This window comes from Camelus ferus, chromosome 20, assembly GCF_009834535.1.
Source record: "Camelus ferus isolate YT-003-E chromosome 20, BCGSAC_Cfer_1.0, whole genome shotgun sequence".
NCBI classification, from domain to species: domain Eukaryota; kingdom Metazoa; phylum Chordata; class Mammalia; order Artiodactyla; family Camelidae; genus Camelus; species Camelus ferus.
In genome coordinates this window covers 18315762-18333069 of record NC_045715.1, presented here as the reverse complement: position 1 = coordinate 18333069, position 17308 = coordinate 18315762, and the positions used below count along the sequence as shown (strand labels likewise).

General features: G+C 37.2%; 2 non-coding genes across 2 annotated transcripts; both read right to left on the bottom strand.

Moving 5' to 3' along the window:
• Positions 1-6039: 6039 nt before the first annotated feature.
• TRNAS-GCU lies at positions 6040-6121 on the bottom strand. Its single transcript has one exon. It is a non-coding gene; the product is annotated as a tRNA-Ser (tRNA).
• A 7041-nt stretch (positions 6122-13162) lies between these two features.
• On the bottom strand, positions 13163-13234 carry TRNAP-CGG. The gene has a single exon. It is a non-coding gene; the product is annotated as a tRNA-Pro (tRNA).
• Positions 13235-17308: the final 4074 nt, after the last annotated feature.

The following is a 17308-nucleotide window of genomic DNA, read 5'->3' as shown; positions in this document are numbered from 1 at the left end:
TAAAGAAGGAAAGAAAGGAAGAAAGAAAATTATTTTCCTTCACCATCTCCATCCCACACTAATGGTAACCAAGTTCTGTAAATAAAACATAAATGATTTTTGTTGTTTCTTGTGTCTCCATTAATCCAAATAATCAGATGATAATTTCCAAACTAAATACTCTTTATTTTACTGTTTCTTTGTCTTATAGGATATAGGAATCAGAATAAGAATTTGTGGAAAAAGTAGAGGGATTAGGGTAGAAGATGAGTCAAAGACAATAGTCTATCCCCAGATGAAAATTTGGAAAGACTAAGTTTTTGAAAACTACAAAGTTCAAAAAGTCCCAGCCAATTCTCTTATTACTCAGAAAATTAAACTGCCTAAGAAATAAATAAATCAGGTAAATAAATTGTCATCTTTTGGTAACAATCTTTGTTTGCACCTTGGTGGAGTCTCCTTATGAGTAAGGCAAGGATATAATCCTTTGCTTGAAAAAACAAATGCTATCAATTTAACTAATTACTAATCAGCTTCAGAGGAACTAGTTCAAAGCTAAATGAACACAGAATGTCATTTGAAAAAATGTACCTTGTGATGTATCTTATCACAAAATAAATAGATATTTGTTGCTCAAAATACTTAGAACTAGTTAGTTACCAGGTCTTCCCCAGAGGTCACAAACCAGAATGTTGCCTTGACCATTGCCTTAGATGAACTCTAGCTGTTTGTAAAGGACTTTTTTTCGGGCTACATTAAATCATTATATTTGGTTTTTCTACTGCACGCATATTTTTTTGTAAACTACAACAGTTGTTGAAATCAAAGCACGCATTCCCTGGGGAGTTTATAGAGACAAACCTACGAAGTATCAAAAGATTAGTGGTCCTTTAGGTGGATACCATGCAGACATCTATTCTTCAACTATTTGATATATTAAAGTTAATTTTATCATAATATACATTTTTGTTAACTTTATTTTCAATTGTTAATGATATATGAAAAATGTCCAATTAGTAATAACAACATTTACAAACTGTCCATCGATTTGAATCTATTTATATGTGCTAAGTAGTCACAAAAAAATAGGCCTAATTTCTCCCACTGTCAAAATACATTGATTAAAGAACTAAAAGGAGGTAGAAATGGAGTAGTACCTCTGCTATCACACTTAATAACGAACTTGAAAAAAATTTCATTTCAAGCAGGGCTCATTCTGCTATGTTTATTTATTTTTATTATTTTTTTTAAGTTTTAGTATCCAATGAAGAGCTGATAAAATCAGGTAATTTTAGTCAAAATCCTAACACTAGTTTTAGATGTTAATTGGAGATTAATTTAACATTTATTTGAGGATCAAAGTAGTTAAAAAATAATCCAAGGAACTCCTGATGGGATAAAACATAATTTAGTAACAAAAAAGACTCATACAGCTATAATACTTGGTGGCATTGCACAGAGATTGACACATTTACCAACTGAATTAGATAGAAAGCCAAGGGTCACACCTAATTTTTTGAATCTTTAGAAAGGAGAGAGAGGAGGTAAATGAGGTAGCAATAAGCTGTGCAAAAATTTATGAGGGAAATTGGTTATCCACAAGGGGAAAAAAAGATCCTTAAGATAAGCAAAGGGAAAACCATTAAGGCTCCTTAGAAGGTAAGATAGGAGAATACCTCACAGTATAAAAGGATTTCTTAAACAAAACATGAAAATACTAACCATGAAGATAAAAGTGTTATATTACACTTCATAGAGGAGGCATTTTCTTTTTAAGCTATTCCACAGCATCAAGCCTTCTATGTTCTTTCTTCATTTGGGAAGAACAGAATATTAGTGAATATCAATTTTAAATGAGGAAGGGGTTGAAAAGTCTAATTCTACTAAAATCTGCCCTTGACCTCACCTGAGGTCAGGTTTTAGTAGGTTCAAACCTTCTCTTTATTTCTGATTTCTAACTCAGAATAATAAAAGTATTAAAATGTCTTTTCCTATTTTGTCTATAGATATAGAAAGCACGTTATTTTTATCATAAGAAACTAAGATTTAACACTAAGAATAAAAGAATTTCAATTATAAACTTAAAAATGTTAAGTAAAAACCCTTTGACTTCAATTTGAAAGGAAAATATCAGTATGGTCTTTTTTTCTTTTTAGAAAACACTTTTTTTCAACTAGCGCTCCTCACAGTAGAGGTCTACACGCAATGACAATCCATGGACAATGAGAATTCTCATTACCTATGGTTATGGTTTCCTAATTTTGGTTATGGTTTCCTAATTTTCCTTTTCCAAAGAGCAATCTCAGCTATTTGGAGATTTGGTTAAATGTTATGAATTAAAATAAATTTAAGAGAATAGCAACCAACTGCCATTTGTAAATCTAATGGAATCCCAGTCAGACAAAAATCATTGTAAAAACATGTTTGAGGCCATTGAGGATTTTAAGTACTAGATACTGGGTGATGTTACAAATCATCTAAAATTTTTCTTAGGTGAGAAAATCTTGTATTTTGTTTAACTCTGTATCTGTTAGGATGTTTGTGAAAATATTGATGATTGAAAAAACATGTTTATGATTTCCTTACATTGTCACCCTTCTGCCCAGTGTACATCTGGATAATGAAACAACACGGGCAAGATGTTGGTAATTGGTGAACATGCGTGAAGGTCACTTGAAGGTACGTTATTCCTTTTTGTGTACTTTTCTGTATCCTTCAAGATGTCCATAATCCCTTCCCCGCCTCTCTTCTCTCCTCTGCTCCCCTCCCCCCAAAAAAGATTTTTAAAAGCCAGCCCAATTAACTAACATAATTCTCTTTTGGTCAACAAAGGGTGACAACGAGAGGAATCACGAGTTGGCAAAGAGATATTCCAGTACTGGAACTAAGGGAGCAAGAAGAGAAGGAATTTGCACAAGGGAGGAGCTCACAGCAGCTGCAGTCCCCTCCTTCCAGCTCACAGGCTGGTCAATCAAGAAACGCTATTGCCATCTTGTGGCCCTTTAAGATAATGCAGCTAAAACTTTTGTGGTTTCTATTAGGAAGCTTATTGCTAGGGTTTAATAATTTCATATATAAATACAATAAACAATCTTACTTCAACTTCCTAGTTTCTCCATCCATAACAAAGAACCTTGTTTATTAGTTTCCTATTTATTAGTGTATCTAGTGTATCTAGATGGGTATCTAAAATTTCTTTACACAAACATAAATGTAGAAATGTGGATTCTCTTTGCCCCTCTAACTCAAATGGCTAATGGCTATGTTCTTCTCATGGTTTCTCCTCTTGCTTTTCTCATTATCTAGCTTGGAACTCTTTTCCTAGTAGTAAGTAGAGTGGCTAAAACTTCTCAGCAGGTGCCCATGAGCCAGTGACCCGAGGAGGGTTAGCCAAGGCCAAACCTGTTCCTACACTGGGAACCACAATGGCTGCATCTTCCCAGAAAATAATCCTGATGTTTATCTTTGAGAAGTGTGTGTCTCTTTGACGAAGTGCCCAGGGGTTGAGCCTGGTCAGGAAAGCTGTGGGGTGGCTGAATTCCTGTTCCCTTCCTAGGATGGGACCTCCATGCTTTTGTAAGGAAGGACATGGAGGTCCTATTACAAGTATTCATCTTGTTAGTGAGGCCTTTGAGTGTCATTTTTATAACTGAGGTAAGAAGAAAAACTTCCTGAGTCTTGTCTTATCAAAATAATACCTAAGAGACACATTTTGGACAGGCAAATTTTGCTCACCTACAATAACCTGTATACCTTGTATATACATGGAAGGTACCCAGAAAAACTGAAAAAAACTCCCTGAAATGCCCCACACCATTACACTAAATACCATCTTCAACTAAAGATGAAAGCAGGTAAGGTTCTTATGCAGATTTAAGTCAGGTACCTTCTCTATTGTTAAGTTTCTCTTCCTGGTATAGAGAGGGAGACATTCTTACAAATGGAGACTTCCCTTATAAATGTAAAGCTCCCTTATAAAAGAGTAAATTCCACTGTTTTTAGAGCTTCTCCTGTGTCTTTTTATTCTCAAAAATAATCAGCTCCAAATAATCAGCTCGTATGCCAAAGAGGTGTATTTTGGGGTCGCATATTTTTCTACCCTTCACTTCGCTGTGGAAGAATCTACTTCCAAGCTCACTCAGATAGTCTGCAGAATTCATTTCCTTGCAGCTTAAGGATTGAGGGCTGAGGCTTCTTGCTGATAGTTAGCTGGAGGTATCTTTCAGTTCCTAGGGGCTACCCGCACTTTCTAGAGGTACCTGAAGCTCTTGCCTAGTGAGCTTTCCCTTCTTGACCACTTACACCATGAAGCCAGCAAGAATGCTCTCTATAGTGAGTCTGCTAGCAAGACTAAGTCATATATAGCTCAGTATAATCACAGAAATGATCCAATCATCTTTGTCATATTATATTAATTATAAGTAAGTCACAGGTCCAACTCACACTCAAGAGGAGGACATAGACAAAAGTCTGAAAACCAGAATTTGGAGGCTCATTGGGATCTGTCCACTACATATATAACATGGATAAATCTCAAAATAATTATGCTGAATGAAAGGAGCCAATCAAAATAAAGTACATACTGAATTATATTTATACATAACTTTAGAAAATGCAAGCTAATCTACAGTGACAAAATGTGGACCAGTTGTCCTGTGGAAATGGGGAACATAGTGGGCAGGAGAAAAGAATTACAAAAAGGGACAATGAGACTTTAAGGAAGATAGATAAGTTCACTTTCTTGATTGGGGTCATGCTTTCATGTGTATATATATGTCAAAACTCATTAAAATGTACTCTTTAAATATATGCAGTTCATCATATGCCAATTATACATAAGTAAAGTTTTTTTTAAATAAAAGTAAAAATTCAATTCTTCAGTCATATTAAACTATAATAGGAAAAACATTTGCAATATACCTTTTTAAAATTAGTTATGAAAAGCCTACAAGTAAGGAACAAGAACTCTAATTCACAGGTAGAAATAATGCCTGCAAAGTGCTTCCAGGAAAACTTGTCTGGTGTCTAGTCTGTGGCTTATGCGATTCCCACCTTATGCATAATCAAGAACATCACTTCTTGGCAGGCCAAGAACATTAATAAATGTGAGTACCTCAGGGAAAGAGGACATCCTTTCAGTTTGGAGTATTTTAGCAGCAATATGGTAGAGTGAAGTATATGCATGTATTATCTCTTACCACAAAGAACAAATTTTAATCTCAGAATACTGCTTTATTGGGCTCTTATGAGTCAACTTTCAATTCATTTGAAGTCAGGCTCAGATGAGGTCTTCCAAGTCACTCTTTCCAGACTTTCCCATCATCTCTCCTACCAAATCCTGGGATGCTGTGTTCCTCTGAATGTCTCTAAACCATACTTCTTTCCAAGTGGTCCTTACATGGGACACCTTCCTTTCTAAGTTCTCAGAGGGGTACAGTCTGGGAATATCCAACTTAATCACTCTTCAGCAACAGGTTCTTAATTTCATTCTTAAGCAGCATCTTGAATGTGGCCTTTTGGAAAGAGGTTGTGTGGTTGTCACTTGAAAGTAACTTACTTCTGAATTTCTTAATCTTTTAAAAACTGGTGTGCTCATCTCTTCAGTGCTATATGTTTCCTGAATTTTGGTCAGTAGATTTGTTCTTGAGAATCTAAGTAACTGAAATTCTGCCTTGGTGTGTTTGTCCTGCTGTGGTTTGTGTGTGTGTGTGTGTGTGTGTGTGGTTTTTGTTTTTGTTTTTGTTTTTCCTGCTGACTTTTTTTTTGAATTTATTTTACTGCTCATAGGAGTAGTAACTTCTAAAATGGGGGACTGGAGTGACCAAACTCGTTTCTGCCGGATTCATATCTTTTATTTCCTCCTCTGCCCCCTCTTTCCAGCCTCCAGAAGGTAAGCCTACCAGAAGGAACTTTTATCACAGAAGCATCCAGTTTAAGCAGTACAATCAAGTATAAACGCATACCATCGTAGCAGTAGGGAACAAGGGCAGCTTTCTCCTAGGTGGATTTCAAAGTCAAGAAAGGGTCTTCCTTTCTTCTTCGTACTAAAAGTGCCATAATCGACGAGGATGGGATTCGAACCCACGCGTGCAGAGCACAATGGATTAGCAGTCCATCGCCTTAACCACTCGGCCACCTCGTCCTCAGGTGCTGATCTTACCGTGTGCCGGCCTCTGAGGTACTTTGTTTCAGAGTTTATATTTAGAAACCCTCTATCTTGGATAGAAAGACGCTTGGAAACATCTGGGAGATGTGGGGATGGCTGGCTTCCACACGAACGGACGAAGAACTAGAGTGGAAAAGCTACGACGGGTTAAAAACGGGCTTAGCTTTTACAGGAGTCCTAAAAGTGGTTGAGACGTGGTAGAAACACATTTACCTGGGCCTTCACTCCCTTTCTCGGGCTGCCTGGACCCTGGCAGTACCTCAGGGTCAAGTCCGGGCAGACGATGGGCGTGGCACGACCAGCCTGGGCTAAACCAGATTTTGCTGTCACCGTCCCGTGTCAGGGAGCCTGGTCCTGCCGCCCCAGCGCTGCGGGAAGTCCGTAGGGATCAGAGGTTCCCAGAGATGATCTCACTGGAGTCGACCTCAGGGGAGCTGGCGAATCTGGACTCCTAATTAGTGGTTAATAAAACAATCTGGGAAATTAAACAACAGATCTTACTACGGCTCAGTTTTTATTCAGTGTTATTGCCGCTTCTTCAATACTTTAGGGTGATTTGCATAGAGAAGAATCCTTGACTCTTGGGGCTCTCCTCCCGGGTCATTTGAGTCCGAGGAACCGTGAATTCTGTTTTCCTTCCAAATACCTGTGTGTTTCTTGAGTGGTTTTCTAGGGGAAATGTTTCCCAACTTTCATTCGATTTTCCAAGGGATGCAGTGCTAAAAATGTTGAGATTGACCTCTAGTGAAAAAATGAATTGGGGAAAGGGTGAAAAAAGCTGTTTAGCTGCCTTCCCCCCCCTTTCCCTTCCCTCCCCCCTTTCTTTCTTTCTTTCTTTCTTTCTTTCTTTCTTTCTTTCTTTCTTTCTTTCTTTCTTTCTTTCTTTCTTTTCTTTGTTTCGTAGAATGAACAAAATGCACATGAATGAACATGAATAGGAACTAATTCTGACTAATCATAATTAATCATAAATGCCTGTGAATAAAAAGCAATATTGAAAGTGAATCTTGAAGAGCAAGTTTTCTAGAGGTGCAGAAAATGAGGGTGTCCCTGACTGAGGAAAGGGTATGATCAAACGTGAGGAGTATCTAGGAAAGTGTTGAGAAATCGCTGTAGCTGGAGCGCTGAAGCATGTGAGTGGCTGATCAGGAAACATCCATAAACCTGAGGAGGGAAGGTGGTCTTGAAGATTTTTCTTTTGAAGCCCAAGCAAATCAATCATAGGGTGAACAACAGGAAACATGTAGGAAATTCTGTTGGAACGTAACTCTGCTGCATTTCTGCTGCATTTTCACACTCAGTGTGAGGACACTAACTTAGGTTTCACTAACATCTTCTTGAGTGAAGACCACCCTTTGCTTTTCCCAAAGAATCAATCTCTCTTCTTATTTGGTAAAGTCCTTATAGTTTAGTGTTTATTGCATTGATCCGCCTAAATCTTCAACCTCAACTTAACCCACTTCCCTCCACCTTGTTTTCCATGCTTAGTCCAAATCATGATTTTGTATCAAGGAGGATCTATTTCTCCTCTTCCAACAACCCATTTTTCCCTCATAGAGTGCTCTTGCCCTTTTTTCATTTTAACCTGGATAAAATTTTTATCCATAATTGGTTCTCAGTTTAAAGTTTTTTTTTTAATTAAAATTAAATCAAAGTTAGCCACACATGTTTCAAAATCTCAAGTACCTCAAAAATATGTGTCTGTAAAAAGTGGTCCTCTTCCTCCTATCATATTTCTCTTTGGTAGAAGCAAAGATGTTCAGCCATTTGGCTTTTTTTCTGTTGTTGTTTCTGTTACCAGCATGTCTCCAAATATCCATGGCATGCTGTGGCAGAAATGGCTAGTTGTCCATCAGTATTTGTTCTTCCCTTCCAACAAATGGAAATTTAGTAGAGTTTATAGCCACTCATGAGAAGATTACAATGCACAAACTTCCTTGGTGCTAAGCAGGGTCATGTGACTAATTTCTAAATTAGAGCGTTAAAGAGAAAAAGAATGTAAAACTTCCAGGTTATTTCCAGAAGGGGAAAGAAATATCATCCACTTCTCTCTTCCTATTGTATCTGCTTGCTGGAAAAGACAACATAATAGGAATGTCATGAAATATAAAGAGATTGGACCCAGCAACCCACAGGAAGGAGGGAGCCATGAGCTAAAAGACTGGAGCCAACAACATGGAGTCAAAGTATCATCTTGGGATCGATTATACCTTCAAACTATTACATGCAAGATCAGTAAATGTCTGCTTTCTTTTTTTTTTTTTTAACATTTTTTATTGATTTATAATCATTTTACAATGTTGTGTCAAATTCCAGTGTTCAGAACAATTTTTCAGTTATTCATGGACATATACACACTCATTGTCACATTTTTTTCTCTGTGAGTTATCATAACATTTTGTGTATATTTCCCTGTGCTATACAGTGTAATCTTGTTTATCTATTCTACAATTTTGAAATCCCAGTCTATCCCTTCCCACCCTCCACCCCTCTGGCAACCACAAGTCTGTATTCTCTGTCTATGAGTCTATTTCTGTCCTGTATTTACGCTTTGTTTTTGTTTGTTTGTTTTTGTCTTTGTTTTTTAGATTCCACATATGAGCGATCTCATATGGTATTTTTCTTTCTCTTTCTGGCTTACTTCACTTAGAATGACATTCTCCAGGAGCATCCATGTTGCTGCAAATGGCATTATGTTGTCCGTTTTTATGGCTGAGTAGTATTCCATTGTATAAATATACCACCTCTTCTTTATCCAGTCACCTGTTGATGGACACTTAGGCTGTTTCCATGTTTTGGCTATTGTAAATAGTGCTGCTATGAACACTGGGGTGCAGGTGTCATCCTGAAGTGGGGTTCCTTCTGGATACAAGCCCAGGAGTGGGATTCCTGGGTCATATGGTAAGTCTATTCCTAGTCTTTTGAGGAATCTCCACACTGTTTTCCATAGTGGCTGCACCAAACTGCATTCCCACCAGCAGTGTAGGAGGGTTCACCTTTCTCCACAGCCTCTCCAGCATTTGTCATTTGTGGATTTTTGAATGATGGCCATTCTGACTGGTGTGAGGTGATACCTCATTGTAGTTTTGATTTGCATTTCTCTGATAATTAGTGATATTGAGCATTTTTTCATGTGCTTTTTGATCATTTGTATGTCTTCCTTGGAGAATTGCTTGTTTAGGTCTTCTGCCCATTTTTGGATTGGGTTGTTTATTTTTTTCTTATTGAGTCGTATGAGCTGCTTATATATTCTGGAGATCAAGCCTTTGTCGGTTTCACTTACAAAAATTTTCTCCCATTCCGTAGGTTTTCTTCTTGTTTTATTTCTGGTTTCCATTGCTGTGCAAAATGTCTGCTTTCTTTAAGCTACAGTTCATTGGGGTCTCTGTTACAAAGACAAAATTGTGTTCTAACAAATACATATGTTTATATTTCTACTTTTTTATTTTTTTAAGTTTAGCATTTTCTATTGGTTAACCTTTATACAAAAAGGAGATTTACTTCTCTTTCCTTACCTTAAATGCCACCATATACCTTTCCTATTAATCTTTCTTCCTAGTATAATTTTATCATAATGTTTATTCATGTTCATATATTATGACTGGCAAATATCATTCACTGATCTCTCATGATATTTTGTTTCTTGAACATTAGAATTTTTTTCTCAAGTTAACCACAAATAACCATAAAAGTTTTGCCGGGAAAATTAATTAGGTGCTTTCTAAACTTTCTATACAGTTTTCATCCTGGTGTCTTCTTTCACCATCATCCTGTACACTTTTTTCCTCTGCCACTGGCTTTGGATACCCCATTTCCCAAGTCTTTGCTGTCTTAATTTGCCTTCTCCTTTTGGTGGAGCACACTGTAGATAGCTTCCTGAGAAAGAGTTCATTGGGTATAAGATTTTTGAATGTTTGCGTGTTGGAGAATATCTTTTATGCTTCTCTAACACTTGATTGAATTCTTATTTGGGTATGGAATATTAGCCTAAGGAATATTTTCTTCAAGGATTTTGAAAGAGTTCTCCATTTTCTTTCAACTTCCAGTATTGCTTTTGAGAATTACAAAGTCACTCTAATTACTATGCTTCATTTGTAATTAGTCTTTTTCTCATTCAGGATGATTTCTTTGTCCTTGATGTTCTGAGGTAACTGGAAGATATGCCTTTGTGTGTTTCTATTTTCATTCATTGTTCTGGAAACTCTATTATATCACTAAATTTGGAAAATCACGTATTTCATTAGCTTGACTTTTTTGTTGTTAATGTTCTCACTTATGTGTTCTCTATTCTCTCTCTTTTTCTTTCCTGGAATTTCTTCTATTTGAATTTTAAACCTCCATGATGTTTCCTCTACACTTTAAAAAAAAATCATTCTCTCCTAGTTACATTCTGTTTATATATTTTAATAGATTATTTTTTACACAGTTTTAGGTTTACAGAAAAATAAATATGAAAGTTCAGAGTTCATACATATCTCCTCCCCACACCTACAGTTTCTACTATTATTTGTATCTAATATTATTGTGGTACATTTGTTACAACTGATGAACCAATATTACTACATTATTATTAACAAATGTCCATGATTCACATTAGGGTTCACTCTTCAGGTTATACACTCTATGGGTTTTGACAAATGCATAATGAGATGTCCATCATTATATCATACAGAATAATTACACTGCCCTATGCTCCACAACTTCAACCCTACACCCCTCACACCCCTCAGAACTGTAGATTATTTTACTATTTCTGTAGTTTTACCTTTTCCAGAATGTCATATAGTTGGAATCATACAGTAGGCAGCATGTTCAAATTGGCTTCTTTCACTTAGTAATATGTTTTAAGTTTCCCTCATGCCCTTTTGTGGCTTGATAGCTTACTTCTTCTTATTACTGAATAATATTCCACTATATAGGTGTACCACAGTTTGTCCACTCATGTATTGAAGGGCATTTTGGTTGCTTCTAAGTATTGGCAATTATGAATAAAGCTGCTATAAACATTCATGTGCAGGTGTTTTTGTGGACATATGTTTTCAACTCATTTGGGTATATACCAAGGAGCATGACTGCTGGAGTGTGCCTTCGTAGTTTTACTCCATATTCTGGAGGATAGCCTTTACATTTTATTCCAATTACTCTGCTAAGTTTTTCACATCTACTCTCACAGTTTCAATTTTAGGAGACTACTATACTTAAGAGTTATCCTCTTCTACAGCATTCTCTCACTGTCTCTTAAAAAAGGATGGACATAATAACTTTCCTGAGACGTTTTCTCGTCTCTGCATAATATTTTCCTCTATTTTTAGTTCACTTTTATCTTTCATATTTGACATTAACTTTGGATGTCTCGTGATCTTTGGTTGCTGTTCTATAGATATAATTAGGCCCTAAAAATAACTGAAAATGAGATAATGAGTCCAGTTTTTGACTTGGGCTTCATCATAAAGTTATCTGCCTATGCTATAATTTAGTATCAAACAATATCTTTAGCTTATCCTTCCTGGGATAGTAAAAGCCCTTGAAGAAGTGTCATTCAACCTGCTTAGATGACATAAAACTGACTTTCTGAATTCTGAGAAAGGACAGAGGTTGGAGGACGTTCCTTTTGAATTTCAAACTTAATGAATAACACCATCTACTCCAAGTTATAAAATTATATTAAATTACAAATGAATTATAAATGTATACTCATATATAAAGAGACAATATATTATATACCACTTCTGAATAAGGACCTGAACCTTCATACTTAATGAGCTCCCAAAACTGATCAAGGAAAGATAAAACAGAATAAGGAAAGGTAAAAAGACCCACACGATTTCAGAACTCCAAGATGAGCCCCAGTTGTACCATGAAGCAAGGAAGAAATTGTGTGTCTGGGGCGGGCGGGGAGGTGTCCACTTTCAGTTTTGGCCACAAAACTACATGGTTTTTCTGAGGAAATAATTTAACTAGCATGAGCAAAGTGACTGGATTAATACCTTCCTCCACCTAATTTTTCATCTTTCAAATTTCAATATTAATCAATTCACCTGAGCATTTTCAACAATTTCACAGTGAGAGCTTTTCCTGGGCCAAGGAGAAGGTACTAGTAAGTTGCCAAGTTTGGGGTGGGGAAGACTTTGAATTTCCAGTGTTAATGATTGCTCCTCGTGGTTTTTCTCTCCCGGTGACAAACTTTGGCCGGTAATATTCCCCAGAATATACAGGTTGGCCCTGGTGCTATGTGTTTCTATGGGAATTCTATAGTTCTTCTAAAACACATGATAATTGTAAATATTTAGTTACTTGTGATACTAAATTCCGTAGAAACAAAATCATTTTTTATTCTTTGTCCACCACTGCATCCCTGGTACCCAGCAGAGAATGACACGCAGTATTCACTGAATATTCATTAGTTGAATGAATAAGTGAATGAACTCTGACCAGAGAATGCAAGTCTAGGCGCAACGCAGGGAAAGAGACGGGAGTCTCATCCTAATTACCACAGTGGGAGCGGTGGAAGCAGCAGCTGGGATGACTTGTTCTTTAGTCTGTGTGGCAGGGAGTAGTAAATGCTGCGAGTCAGAAAAATGATCCCTCAAGTTGGAGATGGCAGTAGACATGAAAAATAAGGTCTCTACGAGAGGAAGGAAGGTACGGGTTGACCAAAATTCGCGACTCCCCTCCCCGCCCCTGGGTCAGGTACGCACACGCACGTACACACGTACACACGCACGTACACACGTACACACGTACGCACACACGTACACACGTACACACGTACACACGTACGCACAGACTAGATGCCCAAGGCCTTCCTTCTTGACATTTAAGAAGGGACCTACAGGAGAGCTGGTCTGGGCCCGCGCCCGTGAAAGCAATTCAACTCTCCAGATACCTCCCAATCAAGGAGAACTGCTGCTCCGAAGACAGTCCCATTGTCAATGTGATGAGAGGTCATCTTTTTGGCAAGGGTATTAGAGAAAATACTTCTTCAGATTCTTTGTTCTAATTGGGCGAAAAGGAAGTGGGCTCGTCCGGGATTTGAACCCGGGACCTCTCGCACCCGAAGCGAGAATCATACCCCTAGACCAACGAGCCACCTATGAAATGCGTTCACCCATATTTAATATAAGAATAATTAGATTCAAATATGCTTTTAAATTTTGTTTATTCTACAAATAATTTGTCCTTGATAAGATTTTATTTCCCATGATTCACTTATATAAATGAAACAGTTGAAAGCGCTGTTCCTGTGCACGGCCTGTTGGTAGCTTAAATCACCGTGATAGTCACCTGTAGGAAATTTTGACCTGTTACTTCTCTTTCCTTCTACTTTGCTAAACTACTCTAAGTAACTTAACTCATTTTCATTTAGCTTTTAATTCAATTCTATTAGAAAAATTAGTGTTCTGCAGTTTTCCTTTCCTTACTTTTATCCTTTTTGAAAGTTGGATATTACCACTACTGAGGGGCTCCTAGACCATTTGCTCTAACAAGGAATAATTTTGGCTACCAGAAGTTCCTTAGAATGCATATTCCTAATCTCTGCAAATTTCAATTGATTTGAGTTGGATTTCTTAACACTAATTTTTCCGGGGTACCAAGATGTTAGTATTTGATGGGTTTACTAACTTACCAAAATTTCTGGTGAAAGTCAAACTTTTCACAATGGGCCATTAGCTGATATACCCAAAGTACATTTTAAATCCATATAAACATGTATGCATTGCACTAATACATATTTTCAGTTTCATTTGGCTGAACTGTATTTGTTGCCTTCAAAATTTTTTAAAAAAATTTCCCCCATTCAGTTCACTCTTTTAATTACTCTATTATTATTTATAGAGTGCCTGTTTATTTGTATTTTTTTTTTACCAAAAATGAAATTCTTTTACAAAGACAAGTGAAAACAATGGTTTTCTTACATATGTGAGGAGAGAAACCAATCCTTTGTGAAAGGGAGACTGGATTTAAACTAGCTCTCCATTTAAGTTCTAACAAGGATTTGCTTCATGGATCCAAATAAGTATGAGGTTATTAGGCATTCCTCTTTCTATTCCTACCCACTTAATGTTAGAATAGTGAAGTTCTTCTTGCAGTCCAACTACTTGCTTTGTACCTTGAAAGTTTAAACAAATCTTGACTGGTTTCTCTGAAACATCTGCCCAGGAGAAGAAATAATTCTTAACTGCCCTCAAACTCAAGCTATGTGCCTATGGTTCAGACTTAGCATTCCATGAAAACATGTTCTTCTCTTCAAGAAGTAGCATCTTATGTTCAAGTACAGATGGGTCCCCTGACATAGGACTATAATGAGACCTTAAGTCAAAGACTGAATGTTTCATTACAGAAAATAATTCTTCAACTGAATCCAAAGATTTCCCAAAGATTCAATTCCTTGACACACAATTTAGGGCACTTCCCTTCATCTTGAAATCAGCCAAAGAGATTAGTTTACTAATTTCTAAACTCAACACAATGGTCTTGGGGTCACACATTTCACAGAGCAACCTCCACTTCCAACCGCAGACTCTTGTTCTCTCTGCATTTCCATAGTGTAATATATTTTTCCCCTTTTCAATCCAAATTTCCTGGGGATAAAAAATAATTCACTTACTTTTACACCAGTGGGAACTGAGCCTCTAAGCAAAGGGCATTATGTAAAGATTACTAAAAAGCAGCTTGTTACTTAGTCCAAATTCATTCTGCTCGCCACCTAACAGTCAGATAAATTGGGAGATGAGGTGTTGGGGCAAGGAAAAATGACTTTATTTAGAAAGCTGGCAGACTGAGAAGATGACAGAGTAATGTCCTGGAGAACCATCTTCCCCAAGTCAGAATTCAGGCTCCTTTTATACTGAAAGGGGAGTGGGTGTGCTTGTTCCAAACTTCTTGGTGTTGGAATCCTTTGTTCTTGTAGCTATCCATGTAGGTCAGGTCATGGTATCCTTGTAAACCTCCAATGAAACAAATGTTATTTTCTATTCTGCAACTTTTAATCTTTATATGAATGGAGAAGTGTTAATACCCTTAGAGGTCAGTGCCTTGAGAATAGGCTATCCTGTATATTTCAGGCTGAAAGCAACATTCTTTTACAAAAGGTGCAGAACCAGCACAACTAAGCCCAGGAAACAGAGCACAGAGTTAAAAGTCAAAGGAACAGCTCTAATATGTGGTCAGATTTGTTCTTATCTATTACAGCATCATTACACACAATAGGGAACCCATATGTAATTTATATTCCAGTTATTTTGCTGAGGTGTCTTCTGCCCTTGTCTGGGCCATGAAGATCATGTGTAATAAGATGCTTAGTTGTGTTGATTATGATTATATTCATAATTGAACTCAACTCTTTTGGAAAATAGAAGGAATGGCATAAAAATAGAGTTGTAGAAGACAACTTAGAACAACAGGTGGAAAATTTCACAAGTGAAAACAAACCTCATTCACCAAATTTCGATTTAATAACTACTCAGTGTCAACTCTATGTTAGGGCCTATTATCAAAGACAAATAAGAATTTCTGTCCTTAGAGAGACTCATTCTAACTGGCTATCTGGATAAGTATTGCTGTTACTTTTCTAACTCAGTTGAGATTTCATTCTATGTTCTCTCACATCTCCCATCAAAAAGTCAACTCCCCAACATCTATTATTTTTAGACTATTTAAGATGGCAAGATTTGGGTTCAACTGCCAGAGAACTTCCTCAGGGATAGCTGGTGAATGCTTTTTCATTTGTTGTGATGATAGCCCATTACAACTTTCATATTCATCACATAAAATACTGTTATCTTTGTAAATATTACCAAATTGATAGAAATGAGCAACAGTGACCATCTGATATCTGTAATGGTGTTTGTAACTGTTTAACTGAATAATGGCTTAAAGATTTTTTTCCTCACGCTCTTGCTGACCAGGGATGGGCTGGAGAGGAGGGAGGCTTGGGTGGTCTGCCCAACCCCCTCATGGTGCTGCATGCAGGGATCACTGCTCTTGCTCCCAGTGCCCTGCTCTTGACCTCAGTGCCTTCCTCTTGATCTGTTGTGGTTTCCTTGTATCCTGTTGTTCAAGCTACAGACCTCAGCCTGCAGCAGGGGATCCCAAGCAACAGCTTGCTTAAAAGGCTAAAAACATCTATCAATCTGACTTTAAACTGCACAAATTTTTCTCTAGAGCTCTTTCCCATGGAGCCCTTTCCTATGCATCCTTTGTTCTAGGCACAAGAATATTAATAAAGTCCCAAAGTGGGAGGTGAACTTCATACACAGCAAAGGGAAGGGGACCACTGCATCTGCAAAAACAAGAACAACTTTGTAGCAATTTGTTACCCAGCCTGTGATCTCTATGGAAACTAGCTCTACCCCTTGATCTCTTGAACTTGTACTATGAAATCCCCCGCCTTCTCTCCCCAGCAGGCTCACGGTCTTTGAGGCATTACCCAACTGTGACCTCCTTTGCCTGGCAAAGAAATAAGTCTGCCTTTTCTACTTCATCCAAAACTCAGTCTTTGAGTCTCAATTCAGTAACCAGGGTATGGAGGCCAATGTTTCAGCAACAATAGGCTCATCATTTATGGGTAGGGAAAAAAAAGCAATTGTGGCACAAATAAAGCTTAGAGGGAATTTTTTCTTTTTCCATATTTCAGAGTAAAAAGGATAAACCCCAGTTTTCTTGACTATTTAATCAATATAACTCTATTTAATTGACAACTAATATACATTTTGGGGTCCTTATGATGACCTCTTAAGTTAAATTCAAATTACAAAATTTTTCTCCCTCCTCTCATCAGTTATATAATAACCACTCCTAACTGATTTCCTCAAATCTAGAAGGTACAAATATGGCCTGGGTGGCGTGGGCCTCACCTGCCAGAAGGATGACAAAGAACTTGACTGCACAGCAGGATTCAGGGTGAGTACACCTGACCAATTATTTTTATCTTTCTTGAAAATCATTTACTCTTTCTTAAGAGGCTTATATCCTGCCTCCTTTTTCCCTATTAAAATGGTGTTTATGCCCAAATTATAAGCCATCTCAGGGAGTTACTCATTTTTCTCTGGATATCTTCCATGTATGCGTGAGGTATACATGACAATAAATATCTGCTTGTTTTTCTCTTATTATTCTGTCTTTTATCATTGAGATCTCAGCTTAGAACACAAAAGGGTAGAG